The following is a 22,837-nucleotide window of genomic DNA, read 5'->3' on the forward strand; positions in this document are numbered from 1 at the left end:
GGTGCAGGGGAAAGGAAAGAAGGGAAAGGAAAAATGCTGAGAAATGGAAAAAATGGAAATAAAGTCTTTGTAAATAGGGAAGGGTGGAGGGGGTAAACGGAGGGCTAGGAATGGGGAAAAAATAAGAACCAAGATGCATTATATAAAGGTCCAATTCCCAATGAAAAATGTAATTGTGTTGTATACCTACAATGTACCTATAAAAGAATTTAACAATAAAAAAAAAAAGAAAGAAAACCATAGAAGTTTTTGTGAGCTCAAAAGGGAGACAGCAAAGGGAACAAGAAAGATAAAAAAGGATACAGATCTCCAACTCGCAAAGTATACTTCTTCATCTGCTCTTCAGGATAACACATTCACCAGACAGTGGGGAGACGTCCACGCTCTGCCCTGTGTTCCTGTGAACAAGGACATTGGCTAGACTGGTGAGAGCCGCAGTTGGGACATGTGCAACAAGACAGTCATACTGTCACCCGACAACACCCAGTGGGAACTTTCCCCTTGCTACACCCTGTGTCAAGTAGTAGAGACACAAAGGAAAATAAAGAAAATCTTGGTTCAAACTGTGAGTGAGATGTGATCTTGTCTCAACCCAAAGATGCTCGATGCTTCTTCCCTCTGTTTGAGGGTCTTTAGAAGACGAGAGGCAACTGCAAAAACCATTCCGAGAAACACTGCTCCTTCCCCCTCGAAGCCCCTGAGTCATCACTTAGCCAGGGTGAAGCAGCAGGACATAGATCTCTTCAAGGTAGTATTTTTTGTTTTGAGGTACTGGGGATTGAACTCAGGGCCTTCACATTGAGCTACGTTCCCAGACCATTTGTATTTTAATTTTGAGACAGGTCTCGCTAAGTCATGAAGTTCCCCAGGCTGGGCTCAAACTTGTGATCCAGCGGCTCAGTCTTCCAGAGTGCTGGGATTACAGCACCCAGCTCACAATGGTATTCTTTGTGAAAGCTTGGCTGGCAACAATAACCAGAACCCATAGGGTTCACAAGAAAGATTTTTAGATTCCACTAATTTAGGCCACAGGTCAGCAATAGAAGCTGATATGAGAATGGAAGGTTCCCCATTGTGGCACATTCCAAAATACTGACAGGCAGAGGTCCGGCTGTTACTCAGTGGGAGGCTGTTCCTACTAGCAAAGGACAATGTGCGCAGCGGGAAGCCTTGCCATTCACTTAATGCAAAGCCCCAGCAACTAAATCCTAAGGACAGCTTCATTTGCATAGAAGCCACAGTACTTTCCGGGCAGCACCAGCCAAACATCTCTACCCTGAGAGTCCTTCTTCATTCACTCAGTGCTCATCAAAACTGCCCTGTGCCAAACACAGGCTGTCCCCTCCAGGTAGGACAGTACAGAGAAGCAGGTGCAATCCTTGGTAGATGGAGATGGCTGGAGCAGAAGATGGACAAGGACCATGAGAACAGATGCAGTCTAGGGTAAAGGATGGGAAGGAAATGTAGCGAAGAAAGCTACTCTGGCCAGGAGTGTTGAAAAGTGTCTGTGAAGCCATGATCTTTGAGCTCAGGTCTGAAGCATAAACAGTGAAGGTGAGGGGGGAAGCATTCCATGAAGGGAATGTGCAAAGGCCCTATGGCAGGTAAGACTTGGCAAGGGGAAGGGTCACTGCAGCACACAGACAGGAAGTGTAGAGAGGACTGATAAGGACCTCATGGGAATTGAGGTTTTGGGCTGTTAATCTGAAAGAAGTGAGAAAGTTTAAAGAACAGGGTGGATGCATAAAGATTCTGGTGCTTTGGAAAGGGTCAGAGTGTCACATAAAGTGGCTTGCCTGGGCTACACTGAATGAAGATAAATTGTTCCTCTTTTGTACATCCACAAATATGGATGTAACACAGCTTCCTTTGTAAGTAGTGAACTTATTAAAATATCTCATGAAATAACACAAGTCCACATTGAATAATGAAATAAAACTTACATGTTTGCTAAATAACAATAAATCTCTGTCTTTACAGGGACAGACGTGTGGAGGGAGGCTGGACACGCTTATTTGCTGTGCTGATGTCACCAAGTCCCACAAGCGCGTGTAACATCTGACCCTCCCACGCAGGAGTCCGTTGTCACCTACACAGTCCCTGCTGGAGCACTGCCCAATCCAGTCACAAAAAATACCATGACAGAACACTTCAAGTGCATGATCCCGTGAGGTTGCACTACCAGCTGTCCAGGGCCACATGTGCCCACTGGCCACAGGGCCAGAGGTTCTTGGACAGGCGACAGAGGAATTCATGAGACGAGTGTTAGTTTCCAGGCCTGTGGTGGCATGGAGCATCGCTGAGGCCAGGAGTCCAGGGAGGGTGTTCCAAGGGTGGCCCTTTCTAGAGGGTCAGGGAAGGCCCACTGCCCTTCTCTGTCTCCACCTGATGGCTGCTGGCCAGCCTGGCGCTTCTTGGCTCATGGATGCATTGCTCCAGTCTCCGCCTCCATCTTCACCTTGGAGTCTCCTCTGCATCTTTTCTGCTTTCATATCTGATAAAGACATGCAGCATTGGATTTAGGATCCACCTGGGGAACTCCAGGATGACCTCTTTGGGGATCCTTCACTGAATTATGTCTCTAGAGACCCTTTGTTGCCACATTCCTAGATTCTGAGTGAACATATTTTTGTGGAGCTACTATTCATTGCCATACCAGAGGCTACTGTCTGGATTCAGACATTCATGGACAACTCCTTCCTGCAGAATTCAAGCACTTCTTAAATTTCTCTGCCTCTAGAGGCAGTGACATTATCGTTTTGAAAGGAGTCTGACCCAGGGGAATCTCATTCTCACTTTACCTGTTCCTTGCTGCCCTGGCTGGGGTAGACAGGGTCCCTGGCTCTCACAGGGGCATGAGGTGCTCCTCCATCTCCCTGGCTCTACTGATCTGTTTGCCATCTATCATGTTAATTCCTTGTGCATCAACTCAGTTCTTTCTCTTTGTTCCTGCTGTTCCGGCCTCCCCACACCCCAATACCTGACTCCTGTGCTCCAACACTACATGACTCCCATCATCTTTAAAGATGATTTATTTCCAATGGGGTCTCCTTCTGAAGACACAGGACCGGAGACAAATTGGGGTCCATGACCCTTGAAGATAAAGGAACTGCATTGATTAGGACCATGAGGTCAGCTTTCTACTCCAGGAGACACGGGCTGTAGGTGTCTGGTTGCTCTGAGGGTCTTCCCACGGGGAAGGGGAACACTCCACCAGCAACCACTCAGCCATCAACAGGACAGGCATACACACACATACACACATTCTCAATTCCTCCCCGGGACCACCAACCTCTGGGTCTCCATGAGTCCTTCCAGAGTCTCCAGTTTGGGTTATTCCTACGAGTATGGGTATGAGGGTAAGTACACAAAACCTTACCCTCGAATGCCTTTTAAAATAAGTCAATGTATAATTCATATTTAAAATCCACCCTCTCAATGTGTACAATTCAGCAGTTTTTGGTAAACTCATAAAGTTATACAATTATCACCCTTCCCTCATTCTGGAACATGTTCATCACTTCCACTGCCGTCAGTACACTCTCCATTCCCTCCTTGCCCCAGCCCCTGAAAACCACACATCTGCTCTCTGTCATGATGGCTTTGCTCCTCCGTACATCTCATAGACATGGAGTCACACAATAGGTCTGCCCCTGGCTTCTCTCACTTAGCATAATGTTTCCGAGGCTTATCTGCCCTGGGTATCAACCAGAACCTTGGTCCTCTTCCATGCCTGCCTTTCTGCCTGTGCCAGATGACCAGTGCCTCTCAGACCTCCCGGGAGGCCATGCCCGGAATGGTGCAGATCTCCTGGATGCCACAAGCACTGGGATGAGACTCCTCATCTTCACCTGCCCTTCCTCTGTTCTCATAACTCCAGGGCACCACTGAACAAATGACTCCAAGAAGTCAGGTACATCCCTCATTTCTTCCGGAGTTTATACCACGAGGATGCTAGAAGCTGATGGAGGTCTATAAAGCATTTGAAATTCAACAGAGGAATGCAATGCATAAATGCAAAGAGAGAACAGTAATTCTTGTATTACCCTGCTTGGGAGACTTCAGGAAGATGGACTGTATTCCCTTCAATTGCTTTCAAGCTCCCCATTAGGTCAAGCACACGCATATATCTAATGACAAAGCCCCCGGGTCACATTCCCACTCTGTAAACTGAGTACAGACTTGAACGTGATTGTTGCTGCAGCCGTTATTGTGGTTATTGTAGGTGTTAGGATGATTTTTCAATAAACCAACAGCACTGCCCACTTGCTGCATGCTCAGTTCTGTGCTAAACATGCTATTTTTATGCCACCGTATTTAATTCTCCAACAGTCTACCACCCTAGGCTCTGTTATCAGATGCATTTGTCAGATGAGGAAAATGATGCTCAGAGATGGGAAATCACTTGCAGAAAGGTCACTGGGCTGGCATGCACAAAGCAGGACTCTGTCTGCAGAAGCTGAGCCTAAGGTGGCCTTTCGCACCATCCCTGGATGCATTTGAGAAAAGCCGCTGACATGCGCTGCCCCAGTTCCGGGCTGGTGGGGGGCCACCGCCTCTGCCTTGGCTGCCTCCCTTTTGGGTTCCAGCCCTTACATCAGTGCTTATTATTTGGCATAAATCAGCCCCCCAATTACATGAATGCCACTGCCGCGAACACTTGTAATTAAAACTGGGACTGACATCCTGGAAGTCTGTTCCTATCCCCATCCCTCTTTGTCCTGCCATGATATTATTGGAAAGAAACTGAACAATCATCGGGAACATATGCCTTTGGAATATAATGGGACTCAGCTCCTCAGAGCAAAGGCTGGAAGAGGGCACAGGGACAAAATTTAAAGGAGACAGCTTTATTTACTCACTACTGGGGCACGTCCAGGAAATGGGAGAAACCAATAGGCTTGATACTGACCGGGACTTTCATGCCACAGATTGCTGGAAGGTCCTCTTGCCTCCCAAGTCTGCCCCACACAGACATCAGAATGAGTTTTCCCTGCTGTCAGGGCTCAGGCACTTGGCCTAGGGTCCACCTGGAGTGGATCTGCTCCTGAAGCCCTGCCCCTGCCCTGGGACTGTCCCTCCTGGGTTCATTCTCCAGCAAGACTGGACAGGTTGGTGCTTGCTGGCTGGTTCCAGGCCCACCTGCCTCTGCTCTGGTCATTCCCTCTGCACGGGTGGGGGACGCTGGCCACCTCTAGCCTCTTTGCCACCACCTGTCTCTCTCGAAGTCACCCACTGGAGCTGCTCAGTAACAATGGCTATCATTTATCCAGCACTTGCCATGGGGTTCATAAGGGTGACCAACCCTCGGGGAAGTAGGAGTGTAGGTACTGGGGTTCGACTCAGGTGGCCCCAGGTCAAATGAACCTCCCTCTTCCCCCCAAAATGGCACCTGTTTCTTCTCACCATTTTATTATTATTGAACAAACACAACCAAGAGTAGCGACCTTAACTTGAGGGTCTGAGGTGGGATTCTAGACAGGGTGCATCAGAAGGTCAAAATAGGATGTGTTTATTTTTCACCAGACTCTAACTGAATTTTAGCATTTCCTTCATTTAGGCCATGGACTGCTGTAGCATTAAAACCATCTGACGGCTTGTCTCAACAGAAATCATGGAAAATTTTCTCATCACATGAGAGTTGTGGCTGATACACCAAAATACCATTTTATCCACTTGTTTGATGATTAGTAATAGATCCACTCCTGGACGTGGGTGTTTTTGAAAAAATCTTTTTGGTGCTGGAGTTTGAACCCAAGGCCTTGCTTATGGTGAACACATACTCTACCACTGAGCTCCACCCCCAGCTAGATGGGGTGGTTATTTCACGAGTCAGTAAGGAAGAACAAGCCAAGCATGGTGGCACACACCTGTAATCTTAGCTCTCAGGAGGCTGAGCAGGAGGACTGAACATTCCAGGCCAGCCTGGGCTACAATAGTAAGTTCAAGGCTCCCCTGGACTACATAGCAAGACTCTGTCTCAAAACCAAAAACAAACACAAAAAGGAAGATTATTACTCGATCATAGGTTTTACTATTTTAGTAATAGCATTTCCATACAACTGGTATCCTTTGTGGTCCTGTGGGGTTTCTTTAATGCATTTAAAAACACTATTCTGGAGAGTGGGGACCCCTGGACACAGGGACTTTCTCCAGAGCAAGGACTTCTTCTCTCTCATCTTTATATCTTGCATCCTTTCTCCTGGCACCTTGTAAAGTTCAAATATCTCAAGAATGACAAATGAACAAGGTGACACACCTGAACAACTGTTTGGCTGCACACAGACCTGCAGAATGGCTTTTCCTCATCTTTTGAGAAGTATCATTCCCTCACTCATCCATCCATTCACTTAGTTCACACCTATGTACCAAAGGTCTTGTATTTCCTGGGGACCAGGCTAGCATCCAAGATATAAATTTGAATGGGGCAAAAGATCATGCTCTGCTTGCCCTGGAAATATCTTTCTGCAGTTCCTGCTTCCTCCCAACCCATCCTCTAATCCTGCTGCATAACTTGGGGTGACCTATTTAGTGAGCCGCCATTTGGTGTCAAGAATCCCTTTAGCTCCCTGTCAAGCTAAGCTCATTAACATAGTCCTTCACTTAAAAAAATCTATACACAGCAGGTCTGCTTTTTATACTTTTGTGGTTGAATTAAGCACAACAAATCTCAGATTGGCTGCTTATTTTCAGGGAGATTCTATAGTGGTGGAGACAGACAGGAACCCCCTCCGTGTGTAGGAAAATGTTTCAACCTTACCATGAACACTTCCCTTATAGCTGCACAGAGCTTCATGTTACTCACAATCCTTTATTTTGCCATTGTTGATTTATTGTCTTATTTTATAACCTTACTTGCCCGTGATGTGCATTGTACATCTCCCTCTTTCTACCCAGCAAAGGTGAACACTGCTAGGCCAACACAAGTGCTGAGATAACAACGTTAACAGATCACTTTCTTTGGGCTGCCTCTGAAGGCTGTACTTGCATTTTGGATGCACGTGATCCTCCTAACCACCATGGGGCAGGTGTCACAGTCACTCTCCTTTTACAGATGAGGACACTGAGGCCGAAAGAGGTTAAACTATTGCTCAGTGACACATGGCCAACAAACGGCAGTGCCTGGATTCACATCCATTGGTTGGACAAGACTCCACACTTGTGTGGCCCTTCAAAAGTCCCCTCTCCAAGATTCTTCCATGATTGCCCCAAACGGTAGTTACCATCCCTCCACCCGGCACTGAGCCCAGCCTGCTCTTGCTCTATTATGACTTTTTTGCTTCTCTCTTCTTCCTTCACCATTTGACTACTTCAAAGATAAGCACCATCCCCAGAGGAGATCTAGCATGTAGTAGCTGTGCATCAGTTGTCTAGTGAGTGTCTATGCCATCGTGCAGATGAGGAAAGTTATTGGTGGCTGTGGATATTGCCAGCTGGAGGAACCACAGTTTTGATCAGCTCCTCTCCTTGGTGGGGCTAGTGGGGAAGTACAAGGCTGAGCAACCTTGGCTGTGTGCTTGGTGTGAACACAACTACACAATGAATAGGTATATTTACCTCCATTGGACAGAAGAGGACTCTGAGCAGCACAGATATTGCCTCAGTTACCTTAAATCATCAGTTCCTACTGGTGGGACAGAATTTGATGCAGAAATTAAGCTCAGGTCTTACATCTTTGTGCTTTTTCTCTTCCCACTTGACCACGAACCAGGAACTAAAGGTCTGGGCATCACTGAGCCTATTAAATCTCGCCTTCAGAGAGCGCAGAGTCCATGACACACAGGCCTGCATACCAACTGGCCTTATTGTTTGGTTTGTGTTTTGTCCCCCAAAATGGACTACATTGAGTCTTATGTCATTTCGAAGTTTGATTTGGATATTGCCATCTCCCTGATTTACATCATGAATCACCACCACTGGGTCCATGAGAAATGAAAAACAAAAACAAAAACAAATCCAAAGCACTGTATTTAGTGCATAACCATTTGCTGAAAATAGGAGAGACTATGGTACTGCAGAATCAATCACTTTCTGGTTGATTTCATGTGGAGAAGGCAGTCCCCATTGATTGGGAGAGCATTATATATTTGAAACAATCTCTTTGGCTTTGAAATGATGGTGTCTTATAGACATGACCTCAATTCCGACAATTATCTATTTAATTGGATCAATACAGACAGCCCCCTCCCCCAAACCACTGATTCAATTAATCAGACCATTGTCAAATCTCTTCTCCTTTTGGGTCTGTGTAGACACAGACCAAGTGGCAATTTCTCCCAAGATAGGCACGGAAGTCAATAATCTGCTTTGGGATAAAGTATCTGACCGCTCACAAATTATACAAATCACATTGATTACTGACAAATCATAATGTTTACAGAGCACTATTTGGCTTTGGCTCCAGAGCATGACTAGGTATTTAATTAACAACTGTCAGATATAATTTACACCATTACAATGACCAGAAAATGGATGCTTGTTGATTTTTGTGTATTCCAACAAAAACACTACAGCTAGCATTGGTGAGGGCACAACAAATGGGAGGTGGCACTATAATGGTTGAAATCAAATTTCTTACCCCGTGTAACCAGAAGATTCCCGAAGGCCATGGTGTCTCTGCCTCCCATAGAAACTGAATCATTTTACCCTTACGACCAGTAAACTTAACTGATTTTGTTACTTTTTTTTTTTTTTTTGCTTTGACTACCAGGAAATGCCAAAGCAAATCTTTAGTCCAAATATGTAATTTATTTTGCATAATGTGAGTTGTAAATATGCATTATACTGATTATAACTTTATATTTGTTTTACTGTTTTATTCTATATCAAACAGTATATAGGCTAAGTGTCAGCAAACTACTGCCCATGGACCAAATCCAGCCCACCAGCCTGTTCATCCACAGTTCACTTATTTTGTACAGTCTATGATTTACCATGCAAATAAGAGGGGACTAAAAATACCCAAATCAAATCTTGTGATGACAAAAAGAATTAATGTCATTTACACAGTAGTTTCACCAAAAAAAAAAAAAATCGAGCTAAGAATATAACTTCATGACATATAAAAATTAAGATCTTAGTGTCTATAGTAAGGTTTTATAATCTCGGACAATGCATTTAGGTATTGTCCACGGCTCGCTCTGCACTACAAGAGTAGAGTGAATAGTTATGGGGGCCTTGGCCGCTAAACAGGGTCACACAACCGAAATACCTACTATGGATGACGCAGCAGATGCTCAGGTAACTTGAGTCCTTAAAACCACTTATAAGGAGAATATTGTTTTGAAAATATGGAGGGGTGTTCAAGAAGAAACAAGTAAGTCGAGGAAGATCGTGCAGCTGGAAAGACGGTAGTGCTAGAATTTTGTAGCTAAAGTTCTTCTGACTCCCAGGTCTTCCGGTTCCCTTAGCCAGGCCCATGGAACCAGGCCTCAAATCCAGGCAGTGCTGCCCACACCTGCAGACAAATGAACGGAAGTGTGCAGTGGCTTCCGATACCTCCACCTGGGGGACAGAGGTCTGGGGTGATGGGACCATTTCACGTCACACTCAGGGCTGGTGTTCTGCTTCTCTGTCTTCTTTGCCTTGAGGACACATCTTTCTCCTGTGCATCACGGAACAATCTCACCCCTTCCTGGGTACAGCTATGGGTACTCACTACTCACTAAATAAATGCTCACTGAAACACTTGATCCCTACTACACACACACACACACACACACACACACACACACACATATATACATATACAGACAGAGAGAGAGAGAGAGAGAGAAAGGGATAAATGCACACTAAACAAAAGCAAGAAACAGAAAGGAATGAAGGTAAAGTGAGTTGGCTTTGGAAATCAAACCAAACTGGATTGGAGCCCCCACCACCCCCCTCCACTCCAGAGAGAGCAACGTGATTTCTGCATCTTGGTTTTTCGCATCCCTAGCACTGGGGCAGCAGCATCTGCTTTGAAGGAGTCCTGCAGTAAAGCAAGATCGGAACATACAGGAACTCAGCGGATGCTCAAAATGCAGTGGCAGGGAATTGGGTTGTTTTTGCCAAGTCTGGGGTCCTTCAGGGAAAAGCATCTTCTGGGACTGAAAATCATGGGAGGATCTCCAATAAGTTGCTGGGTTTGTCGGAACCAAATGTAGCAACATTTACATTTTTCAAACCATGGAAACCTGAGGGGCAATGCTGGAAAACATAGACACCTTGAGAAAACGTAAAGGCTCCAAAGTGTTCTTCCATTCTGGGACAATAGGAAAACAGGAAAGCATTAATAATGTGTCATGCCTGACTGCTGGCGGAACCCTCCTCAGGAAAGTATATTTGGGTATAAGTCACAAACCGGGCATAGTGTTTCCCAGCCCAATGTGTCATCACAACCCCTCCCACAATCCCCATCTCAGGAAGACATGGAAAACCTTTCAAATTTGACAAAACCCAGGGCCTTCCTCAAAAAGGACTGTCCCTTTCCACAGACCTTCCTCATTCACTGCCAGCTCAGAGACCCAACTTGGGCTAAAGCAAGGAAATTCAGGCGATTGCTCAGCTCCCCAGCGGCTCGAGGAATTGACAGTCTCTAAATTACTGCCCGAGAAGCATATCACATGCCAGCTGACAAAAGGAGGAGAGGAAAAATCCTTACAGTTTGCGGAGCATCCTCTCTTCCTCTCTGGGGAGGAGGTGTTTCTGGTGTTCATGTCGCTGGACCCGGAAGCCAAATGAAAAATATGTGATTACAAATACCGGGGAGGGAAGCACTGCACCAATGAAAAGAAGAATAAAGAGGAGTCCAACTTTCCTTGTGTAGGAGGCAATTTGGCTAAAAGAATAAGAAGAAATGAGATAATAAAAGTAACAAATGAACCTGCAATTGCTTCGCTTCCGGGAGCTCCCATCTGATTTCAGAGTGGCTCTCGGAGTCAACTTGGGTAGATTAATATATCTGTGGCATGTGCAGGAGCTCCAGGGGTCTCAGACCCAGTTGGCACAAGACTTAACCCTTGGCCAGTGGGCTGAGAGTGCCAGGTCCAGGTGGAACCAAAACAAGAAACAGTGTCCTGGGGTGTCAGAGGTGTCCTTGTAGTGTCCTTGTTGCAGATATCTGAGCTTCAAGTTAGCTCATGGGGGACTCAGGTTTCCCTTTAAGAAGAGCACATGGAAAAAGACAAAGAAAGAAAGAAACACTCCAGGGAAGATAAAAGAGTTATCAGGGCTGAGCAGAGACCAGCCAGGTACCAGCGTGGTTCTCCTGGGTCACACACGTCACTGCCGGATGTGCCGCTTGGCACCAGAGCCCACCTGCAAATCAGAGCCCACCAGGACAGGCATTGAGATTTTATTTTAAATGAGAGCCACTGGGCTCACCCCCATGGAAGGATCCAAAGAGGAAGGCATCCTCCTCAGCTCTGCACGGAAGTGACAGCCCGCTCCTCTGTCCCCTTCTGCATGCAGCCCACACTCATCAGAGCCTGGGGACACACAGCCCATGGGAACAGGCTGAGGCCCCTTATAGCACAGCCAGGAGAGCTCAGGAGAGCAAGAGGCAGTGCACAGGGCATTCAAGGAAGGCCATCACTGTCCTGCGAGCTGGTATGGAAGGATGCATTCCTTCAGCTGGGCTTGCAAAGAGTGGCCCAGGTGACCCTGGACTGAGTTGAGAGGGGATGAACGCAAGGTAGGAGCTGAAGGACCTGGAGGAGAGAGGAGCTTGAGCCAAACACCTGCTGTGCAGTGCTGGCTGGCACCAGGAACAGAAAGGTGCAGGTATCTGTCCTGCTTGGTGGGCCTTCCAGCCCTGTGCGTTCACTGCTCCTCCTGCTGGGATTTTCTTGACTGACCACAGCAACCTCTCAGCCTGGAGCTGGGTTGCCCAGAATGGAAGGCACTAGCCTATGACACTGTTTAAATTAATTCCAGTTAAATAAAATTGAAAGTTCAGATGCTCAGTTGCGCTGGTTGCTTGCAGAGTACCCAGCAGCCCTGTGTGCAGCTGGTGGCGGCTGGGTAGGACGTGGCAGGGCTGGCTGAGAGCACTTCAGAAAAGGTGAGGCCAGGAGGTATGTTTCTATGTGTGAAAATGCGATTGTCCTGTGGAGCAGTAGCTTCCCGGAGGTGGGCCAGCCATTTCCTCGTGGGTGCCACCCTCCCTGCAGCCCCACCAGCGTTCCTGGCACCAGGCTGGTGCTCAGTAGATATTTGCCTGTGGTGAGGAGGAGCAGAGCACCACCAAGCAGCAGCGCCAGCCATGCAGACTCCAGAAGCCCAATCCATCCCGGAAGAGCAGGAGAATCTTCCAGCTCTGGGGCTCGAAGCATTCCTAAGGCTCAAGCGTGCTGGCGCTCTCCTCTCTCCTGTGTCATTAAACAGCTCTGAGCTGGCAACGTGGTGAAATGGCCTTTGCTGCAGCTGAGTCGACCATCTCTTCAGCCTGGCAGAGCAGGAGCCGCCTCTCCACCACCACCTCCCTTGGTGACACTGTCAATCCTTCTAAATAACACAAGGCTTGTTTGCAATCAAGTTAAAATGTGTTTAATGGGGAATAAATCTGTTCCCGATCAGGATAATTGCATTAGTGTCACGCAGCTGACTCAATACCTGGCTGAGAGGTCCTATATTTAGGAGGTTGGGACACTTTTAGCTTGCCTTTGTGTGTGCGCTGTTAGTCACAGTCACACAAATGTGGCTCTGTTTAAAGCCTTGGTGTCTGTTCAGTGCCCTTTGGGTCTTGGGCTGCAGGTAGAAGCTTGTGGCACTGGAGGACAAAGCTTGGGACAGGTGCTTCAACCTGTGCTTCCAGCCCAGAGGTAGCAGATGGCAAAGTCAGCACCTCTGGGTGAAGGTCAGGGGCCTGAAGGTGGGAAGGGACCAACATGAAGGTCAGGAAGGAGCCCGGAGCATTGAGACCATGGGCTCAGAGTGGACAGGCCCAGAAATGAATCTGAATCCAAGCTTTGTCCTTCTGTGCCCTCAGGCAAGCTGCACCAAGCCATTAAGTCTCAATTTTAATATCTTTGAAAGAGGGATTTCACAGCCTATGGGAGGCACGATTCAGGGTCCCCTAAGCCTCCTGCTTCCTGCTCTTGACTGTGACTATGATGGAATGGTTTCCTCCCCTGACTAGCCTGTGCCATCCAACAAGGTGGCAGGGTTTTACAGCTGTGACTAGAGGTCAAAGCACATGGCTTTGTGTTAGTTAGTTGAGATAACAGTCAGGTGTGTTGGTGCATGCACACTTGTAATCCCAGCACTTTGGGAGGCTGAGGCAGGGGGATTGCAAGTTTGAGCTCAGCCTGGTGAACTTAGTGATTTAGCAAGACTCTGTCTCAAATTTAAAAAAATAAAATTCAAAAGGGTTGAGGATGCAGCTCAGTGCAAACCTGGATTTAGCCCCCAGTACCAAACGAAAAAAATAAGTAAAAGGAGGTGTGATGGTGGTGGGGCTGACCTAATCAGTCAAGCTCCCTAAAAGGGTTTGGGGCCCATCCTAAAGAAGTGTGGGCAAGCCTCCTGTTTTGAGGGAGCAAATTACCACATCCCAAGAGCATCTACAGACAGGATCTGGAAACCTGCTGGAATTTCTCCTCAGTTCTGAAAGTGACACCACTCAACAGCCAGCAAGGAAACAGGAACCTCAGGCCTCCTGTGACAAGGACATAAATTCTATCAAAAAACACAAGCTTCTAATAAGACCACAGCCCTGGCTGACATTTTGATTTGAGACTGAGGTGACCCAGAGCAGAAGACTCAGGTGGGGAAAAGACTTCTGACCTACAGAACTGCAAGATAAAAAAATATATACATTATATAATATTATATTACACACATATAGTTTTTAAGCTGCTAAATTTGTGACGTTTTCCTATGTGGCAACACAGAGCCAATAAATACAGTGCAAGTGACAATCTGCTAAGGTTGGTACTAGGAGTAGGTAGCAGAGTGCTTGGGAAGGAGTTTGGAAGACTCTGAGTGATGGACAAGGGACAACTGTTGCTAAGGATCACATCTCTAAATTTCTCTGCCACCGCTTATGCATGATAAAAATCAAGTAGCTTTAGGGTTCTAGAAAGGGCTCTCAATTTGCAACCCGGGTCTGCTTGTGAGTGGCTGTGACACTGGGAAAGGGACTCCACCCGGTCGCTCTAGCTGGGTGACAATAACTCCCTTATAGGCCAGTGAGGCATGAGCTTTAAGGGGTGTCTTAGCTAGTTTTCTGATGCTATAAGAGAATACCAGAGCCTGGACAATTTATAAAGGAAAGAAGTTTATTTCTCACAATTCTGGAGGCTGGGAGGGTCTCAGCATATGGTAAAGATATCGAGGCCAGATAGCAGTGGAAAAGCACGTGGAATTGTTAGCAGCAGCCCACACCCAAGATAATTAACCTACTGCAACAATAAGGCCTTCATCTTCCTAGTCATGTTCTAAGGTCCTGCCGCTTCCCACCATTACCAGGACATTCACATCATGGCGAGGAGGTAACAATTCCAAAATGCTTGGCTGGTTACAAGGTTAACAGATGCTAGTGATCTAAATGACTTCTATTTCCAGCCCAGACACTGCCAGCTTCCAAAGGCAGTGGCCCATTGGTTGAGAGATGAAGGTTAGACAGTGACGTACAGTGAAGGATAAGTCTTATAAGAGTACAGAAGGAGAAGGAGACCAGGGTTAACTTCCTCCAAATACTACGAGGTTTCATGAGGTATGTTCTAAGCTGAAAAGATAACAGAAATAACAGGCCTCTGGGCAGTATTATCTATCTAATCTGAAGGGATCAGCTACCACCAGTCACAGATGGCTACCACCATCAATATCATCCATCCTTCCATCCATCCATCCTCATTTAGTGAGAGCCTGGAGTGTTCCAGGCCACAGACTAGATGCTATTTTCAGCCCAAATCCACTGAGCAACAGACTCACACACTTATCAGTATTCTGGGGGTGGCACTGCACTTGGCTGGACCTGCATGCCCCAAACCAAACCTCCTGTCCTCTCTTCACGTCAGTTCACATCAGAGTTCTCCATTCAGCTCCCCACATCAGAGATCTCAGACTCTACCGGCATCCTCAGCCTGCTCAACCCACTCTCTGTCCATACCAAGTCTCCTGAACCTCCTCTCCTTCTTCCATAGCACAACCTACATATGGGGTATGTGTTTCTGGTTGCTGCTGTGACAAACACCACAAACTTGGTGGATTAAAACAGCAGACAATCCTCTTACAGTTGTGGAGGCCAGAGGCCAAAATCAGTCTCACTCGGCTGAAGTCAAGGTGATGAGGCTCCTTGCTGCCTCCTGCATTCCTGAGATCCTGATCAGAGCCTGGAGATGCCCAGATGTTGTCATTCAGCCTGTCACGCAAGGTCTTTGTCATCTTTCTCTCGGTGACTGCAGCAGTTACTAACAACCCTCCCTGATATATCCTTTTGGAGGCAGCCAGAGTAGTTGTCTGAAAGCTTCAGGGCTACTGTGTTTGCTGCTCTTCTGGCCAGAATACTTTTCCAGGCTCTTCTCATGATGGGTCCTTTCCCATGGGAGGATTTCTTGGGCAGTCTTTCCTGATTATTCTATTTCCATAAGTTCTCCCCCTTTATCATTTTCCATCATATAAATGTATTTATTTCACCTATACTATTTACACTTACTGTAATTACCTACCTTCCTGCCTTCCCTCCATGCTGGGAATGGAACCCAGAGCCTTCTGCATGCTAAGCAAGCACTCTACTTAGCTCAAACTCCAGCCACACTGCCTTCACCCTCACTAGAATATAAGCCTCAAGAGTGGCAGGACCTTTTCCAGGTCATTTACTGCTGTTTCCTCTCTGCTTAGCATAATGGCTGGCAGGTGGCAAGGCGCCTGTGGAAGGCAGAACAATAGCCCCAAAGATGTCTACCTCCTAGCTCCTAGCAACATGCAGGTCTAATCCTAATCGCCTGTGAGCATGTTAGGTTACATGGCAAGGGGCAATGAAGGTGGCAGGTGGAATTAAGATTGCCAATCAGTTGACTTCCAGTTAAGAAGATCCTGGATAATCTAGGGGACTCAGTGCCTTAAAAGTGGAGGAAGTCCACTCCCTCTGCCGCCAGTCCCTGGCACATCTACAACACTATACCAGGGACTATTCTGGTGCAGTGACCATGCCTTGATGACACGGGTGTCCTCAGCACTGAGCACTAGGCCTAGCATATCACAGGAGATGCAAATGCTTGCTGAGAGAGAGTTCCAGACATCTGTGTTCTGCGCGCCCTGGCCCAGGCGTGCCCAGAAGACAAACAGGATAGACGGACTTCCTCCTGCACCCGGAGCTGCCTCTGTGCTTCCCAGCTTGGTCATGGGTTGGCTCCTTTCTCAGCCTCAGTTACCTTCTAGCAGGTTGCCCGGAACCCACATGTGGTGGGCTGAATAGTGTCCACCCGAGTGCCCACACACCCCAACTCTCAGAACGTGACCTTATTTGGAAATGAGTGTCTTTGCCGATGTATCCGCTGTAGTTAAGATGAGGTCATACTGGATGAAGATGGCCCCTAAATCCAAAAACCAGTGTCCCCTTATCAGGATGCTACCTAAAGACACAGAGATACACAGACAGAAGAGGGCGGTGTGAAGACAGAGGCAGGGATTGGGGTAATGCTGCATGCCTGGGTCATCGAGGCTTCCAGAAGACACCAAAAGGCCAGGGGAAGGTGATGATGGACCCCCAGCAGAGCTTTCCCAGATAGCATGGCCCTGTCAGTGTTTTGACTTGGAGGATCTGGCCTCCAAAATAGAAAACACAATCCTGCTGGACTGTCTCCTAGCGTGTGGCCCTTTGTTATGGCAGCCTAGAAAACGCATGTGCTTGGCTCCTGGCTGCTTGTTCCTGTGACTTTGCCCTTGACTTGGGCCGTCAAGGAGACGGGGGAATGGCGTGTTCCACATCCTCGGGGGTGCAGCAGGGAGCCTGGAACTTTGGCAGGAGATGGGCTCTTGGGAATCTTGGCTGGAGGTGGTGTCAAAGCCTTAGGTCGAAGGCAGGAGAGCAATAAGGAAAGGTGGACAAGGAAGTTCTCCAGCCTTAATGTGCCTCAGTTTCCCCCTGAGTACATGGAGGGCTCCCTGCCTTCATGTACCCAGTAGAGGGTCTATGTAAAGACAGCAAGTCTGTGCTTCTTTCTCCTCCTTCGTCTCTACTTTCATTACATTTAAGTACAGAGAAAATAACAGCAGTTTCTCTCTGAAACCCAAGAGGGGACCTGTAATGGCATGAATACCAGAGTCAAGCTGTGAAATTAAACACCCCAAAATCACAAATAATAAAATCTCATGTCAGTGCCCGGCCGCAGCAAACTTCAAGAAAACCAAGTCCCTGCTGGGCCTTTTTATTACTTGAGGTATATATGGTCTCTAATTCAAGGCTAAATATAAAACTAAAGCATACACGGCTGGACTTTCAAGTATTTTCAAAACACATTTAATACCTTGCCGTCAAACTCCCAGAATCCGAGCAGCCTGCGCCTTGCACCAGGATAAACAGAAGTCCAGGTGGACCTAACACTGGGGCTTCAAAGGGAGCCTGAAGAGGGGAGGGACGCAGAGGGAGCGGAGCCTGAGGATCGGAAAGCCGCACAGGCTGTCCTCTGCCACCCAGCAGGTGATAACGGAAACCAGCAGAGGCTGGCTGAGGGGCCACGCTGGGACGGCTGCCTCAGAGGGCCGCCTTTGGCCGCAGCTCTGCTCCTGCACCCCAGGGCCAGTGGAAAATAAGAAAAGTTCAATCTGCCTGGCAGACATGAATGGATTCTCTGTTATCCCAGGAATTCTCCACGGAGGAGGCAGCGTCCACAGAGCTGGCTCACTGCTTGGCACTGCCTGGCATTTTGGTCGGTTCGGTCATTGCACAGGGGGAGCCTCGTGTATGCCCAACATGGCTTTGTGCAGGCATTGGCGGACGACAGCCAGCGAGTCACACCACACCAGGGTCCTCACCCCCTAGAATTGTCTGCCATGGGGAGAGGGACCCAAAGAGCAAACGGCCCAGCACAGCTGAGAAATGGGGTCGCAGATTCTTCAAGACTCAGAAGGTGGAGTTCTGGCTCCTCCCGTGGGCCCCATGAGCTTGAGAGTGATCTCCCCACACAATACAGCAGTCACTGTGTCCTGCAACAGCAAATGATGGGGGTACCTAAGATGCCCGGGTGTCGGTGGCCTGGTCAGGCCTGCCATGCATCTGGAGTAGCTGCTCCGGAGGAATCCAACAGGGCAGAGCAGCCTGGACTGAGCCCAGCTGAGCCCCCTGCCCTTCGGGATCCAGGCACTGGATGGGAGGAAAAGCCATCGTAGGCTGGTCCTCCTGTCCCCGCATACCACATCACCTCCACCCCTGGCCACAGAACCAGAGATTTAGCCAGGCGAACCCCAACCCAGATGTAAGGAAAGCTAAAAAAACCAGAGTCATTGCTTTCTGCCAGGAGAGTGTGGAGCACTTCGTTACTCAGCAAGAGCTGAACAGAGGAAGTCCCGTGGTTGGTGAACTGCAACCAGCTCTGTAAGGTTCCTGGTGTGCAGCAGGCACCCAGCACATGCTCCTCCCGGTCCTTGTGACAATGGAGTTTGATTGCCTTTCAATTTCATTGCCTATTTTTATACTATGCTGCCTTAAATCATAAATTACAAGCAGCTTACCCATGCCTGATTCTTACTAAGCACTAGGTTTTATTGGGCTCTCAAAGTTGGAGAACGACAAACATGTAAATCAGAGCAGCTCCTCTTTGCTCTTGGGGGGGGGGGGAGGGGGAGGAGAGTTCTGCAACGAGGTTCTACACGCAACTGTCTGGCTCCTGATGTCTGCTTCCGGGACTGCAGTGGACACTCCAGGGCGAGCCCGGTGCATTCACCAGGAAGTTTTTAAATGATTTTCTGAGCAGTATCATTTTTCTTTCCTAAACGCCATGGATTTCCGAGCTCTGGTACGTTTCTGCACTAAGGAGAGTAGACAGCTCCCCTGGGCAGGTCTCATTGTGACGTTGTTTTTCAGATCTGCATCTAGAAGAGGTTATGTGACTCACTGATGACCAGCACGCATTCTGGAGCCAGCTGGGCAGCAGCGAGAGCCCGAGCTGTTCACCTCACAGATAAATAGGTGTATTACGGAACCACCGAGAAACTTGGTTTACACCTCTGAGAAAAGGGAATAAACACAGTGTCTCCTTCTAGTTTCCCGGGGAAGATTAAGCTGGATGATGCTTGCGAAGGTCTTAACAGAGAGCCTCCCCAACGTCAGAGCGCCAAATTATCATCTGCTATAATGGTTACCGTTTTGCTTCTGCCATGGCGAGGGCTGTCAGACTTGGCAAATGAAAATACAAGACGCCCAGGGAAATGAGAATTTCAGGCAGACAACAAACAATTTGCTCCTCTGGTACATCCTAACGATTCCACGAGACAATGATTTTACAGTAAGAATCGTCCGTTGTTCTTCTGAGGTTCACGTTTTCCGTGCTGCGGTGGGGGTTGGTTCCCAGGTGACTATTAATGTTATCACAGTGATAACTGACCCCTGTCACCCGAGTGTGTGGTTGCCCAAGAGCCCCCAGTCACACCCTCACTTCTCTGTTTTCTCATCTTCAACAACAATCGTACATCTTTCCCCCTTCCCAGTCTTGCTCTGAACTGCTGGCAATTAAGATAAGCCAGGAGGCTGCTCCAGAAAAGACAGGCTTCGAAACTTTCTGGAAGCCCCATCGCTGCAGCGATTATATAAGCAGCTTTCTACAGCAGAGTCAGGAGGTCCGCTGCAGAGAAGCCTCCATTTGTTCCCCCTCCGAGTTCCCACTGCAGAGCCCCCCTCCTTCCAGGTCCCCCCCACAATCTTTCCACCCCTGAGGTCTGGCTTCATCTGAAGTCGCTCCCCCTACCACTGACTCATTTTTTTCCCACATAATACAGTGCAGTTTATTACATAAGTGATTTATTGCATGCACCTTAATGTATAAGGGGCAAAACTTGTTTAAAATAAATCCAACTGAGAGGATAATCTCTATGGGCAAAATGTACTTCGACTTAATTTCTCTACTGGGTATTACACACTATATAATTGCCTTAAACAGAAGCTGCATACACAAATTTAGCTTGGCACCGATATCTGGCTGCACGGAACACTCAAGTTACATGCTGGGTTTTGCTACAAATCCTTTGCTCCACCAGAAGAAACTCAACGGTATCCCTTAAAGAAATATTCAGCCTGCCTCTCCTGCTGAGATTGGGGGGCAGGGGCGGGGGAGTGGCTGACTGTGTGCTAGACTTTGGGGGGCGAGAGGCCTGTCTTGGGAGAGGAGGCAGAGCTGCCAGCCTATCTCTAACCAGACCTGGCTCCTGCGAGTTCAGCTTCCTGTCCTCTTGTTCAAAAGAGAATTCAGCAGCAAATGACACTGTGGATCTGTCCCTGGCACCGGATATAGGACATGTGTTTAATTAAAGTTGATGGTGGCTTGCCCTTCTTTCTCCTGTAGATTAATTAATTAATGTATTTGTTGACTCCTTCATGCATTTATTCATTCCACAAATACCGGCTGGGCTTCTCTTGGCCCCTGGGCACTGGTGTGTTCTGGGAATATCACAGCAAGCTGCATGCTCTTCCAGCCCATTCATCCTGGAGGAGATGGTAATAATGAAGTCATCCCTCTGAGGAATACAGTATGACATACCAGGACAGTGTGACAGAGGACAGGTGCGTGGTGCTCTGGGGGACTGGGGGAGGCCGCAGGGGAAGGGGCTTTTAGAGAGTGGGTCAGTTTCTGAGTGCTGCTGTCATAATCACCCCAAACTTGGTAGCTTGAAATGACAAACTTACTTTCTGATCATTCTGGAGGTCAGAAGTCACCAATGGGCCCCAGTGTGGTAAAATTGAGGTAGCAGTAAGGCTACTTCCCCTTCTGGAAGCTCCAGGAGAGAACATGCTGCTTCCTTGCCTTTCTTCCAGCATCTGCAGGTTGCCTGTAGTCCTTGGCTGGCGGTCCTGTCTCCATCTTCACAGCCGACAATGTGGTCCACGCAGGTAATGCAGGGTAACCCCCTGATTTCACAGTTAGCTCATTAGCAAGCTTCTTCCCATCTGTAACTTTTCTTCTCCATTTGCATGAAGCCCAACAGAGTCACAGGTTCTGGGGGTCGGGGTGTGGACATGTTTGGAGCTGTTATTCTGCCTGTCGTAGATGCTATCTAGAGAGGGAGAGGGAGGAAGGAGAATGTTCCGAGTGGAAGTGGAGCAAGTGGAAGCTTCTGAGGTGAGGAGTCTGTACTGCGCCACTCTAGATGCATCTTGGGGAGCCAGAGGGGGGGTGCAGTGCAGAGCAGGTGCTAAGCTGGGCTGGAGAGGTACAGGAGCAGAAGCAGAGTCTTCATCCCAACAGCACGAAGACACCCTTTATATGTCTCATTAGATGGACAAAATACTACACTTTACAGATTTTAAGATTATAGATACCATTATTTTATTTTCTACAAGGACAAAAAGACTGCCAATTAAAGTATGGCACAATGCTTTCTCATCACTTAGCATTTTTATACTTATCACAAGAACACTTGCAGACTTCATTAGGCCTCTGCTTCTGTCATAGGTAGGTCTTGTGTGTACAATATAAATACAAGTGAAAATATCAGTGAGGAAACAATGGTTTAAGGCACTGCATTCCTAACAATTCTTCTCATTAAGGGTCTCTCTCCCCTGAATAACTTTTTATCTCTGAATCACTGATGGCCATGTTCTTCCAGACATGGACATTTTCTGCACAACCAGCTTTCTAAGAAGAAACCCTAAAGACAGCAAAGATGCCGGTCCTGGGCTAGTTCTGCAGTTGTGTTGAGCAAGCTTCTTTTGTCTTCTACTCCCAGGGTCCAAGGTTCCGGTGGTGAGGCCTCTCAAGAATGAAAGGTCCAAGTGGCCAGACCTGCCTGCTCCTCTACTTGGTTCCAGTAGGCTGAGCCCTCTGGCACTACTTCTGGGTCATTCCTGGAAGCTGCAATACCCATCTTTGCTGACACATGGGATATCTCCATACGCTTAGGCATCAGCGAAGGTCTACACCATCCCTGCCTGGCTAAGGAGGACTTCTGGAAAAGCATGGGTCTCAGAGGTGCTGACACGGGAGGATTTCAGAGATGCACCTGAAGGGCAAGGGTCAAGTGAGTGCTTTCCAAAGGTCTTTTGATGAAGCAAGATTTGTTCCCACATTTCAAATTGGAGATGGAAGAGCACAGATGAATAGCAACAACGTAAGAGCCCTGTGTTTATTCTGGGCACAGTCCTGGCCGCTTTCTTGTTAACATCAAAGTTAACTTCTGTGATAGTTAATTGACTGTGTCCACTTGACTAAAAAACACCCAGCTAAATTGGATTGGCATAGTTCTGCATGTGGCTGAAGGGATCTACTGAAGACTGAAGACCCAGCCTGGGTGGGCTTGCTGCCTGAATGGAATAAAGGGAAAGCAAGAAGGAAGACTCGCTTTTGTTTCTTCCGAGGAGCTCCAGTCTTTCCCTTCAGCTTGGACGTCGTCTCCTGGCTTCCAGTGCAGAGCCTTCAGCCTCCAGTGCAGACCCTTTAGCCTCCTGATACGGACTCACACCATGGGACACTACAGTGAGCTCCAGGCCTTCGCCCTTCGATGGATCCTTAGGATCTCCAGCACACAGACAGCTCTTTTCCACTCTTCTACACCTGGCTCTGTGGGTAGCCACTGTAAACCAATCTTGTAAATCCTTGTATTTATAGATCTTGCATTAAATCCATTTTTCCAGTGAGCACTGACTGACCTATCTCCTCACTGGAATTCTGCTAAAGGAGGTGTCATTATCATTATACACATA

General features: G+C 47.8%; 1 protein-coding gene across 2 annotated transcripts in view; it reads right to left on the bottom strand.

Moving 5' to 3' along the window:
* Nucleotides 1-22,837, bottom strand: part of Wwox (WW domain containing oxidoreductase) — a 930,576-nt gene that overhangs the window by 170,071 nt on the left and 737,668 nt on the right. The window contains exon 9 of one of the 2 annotated variants that reach the window (XR_015450913.1): nucleotides 304-398. The exons of the other annotated variant lie outside the window; for it this stretch is intronic. The gene's annotated coding sequence lies outside the window, so the exon portion shown is untranslated. The remainder of the gene's footprint in view (nucleotides 1-303; nucleotides 399-22,837) is intronic. 2 annotated transcript variants of the gene reach the window in all.

Source organism: Heterocephalus glaber, unplaced genomic scaffold, assembly GCF_053883595.1.
Source record: "Heterocephalus glaber isolate CG9 unplaced genomic scaffold, H.glaber_assembly_v1.0 deba00000071, whole genome shotgun sequence".
Classification (NCBI taxonomy): Eukaryota; Metazoa; Chordata; class Mammalia; order Rodentia; family Bathyergidae; genus Heterocephalus; species Heterocephalus glaber.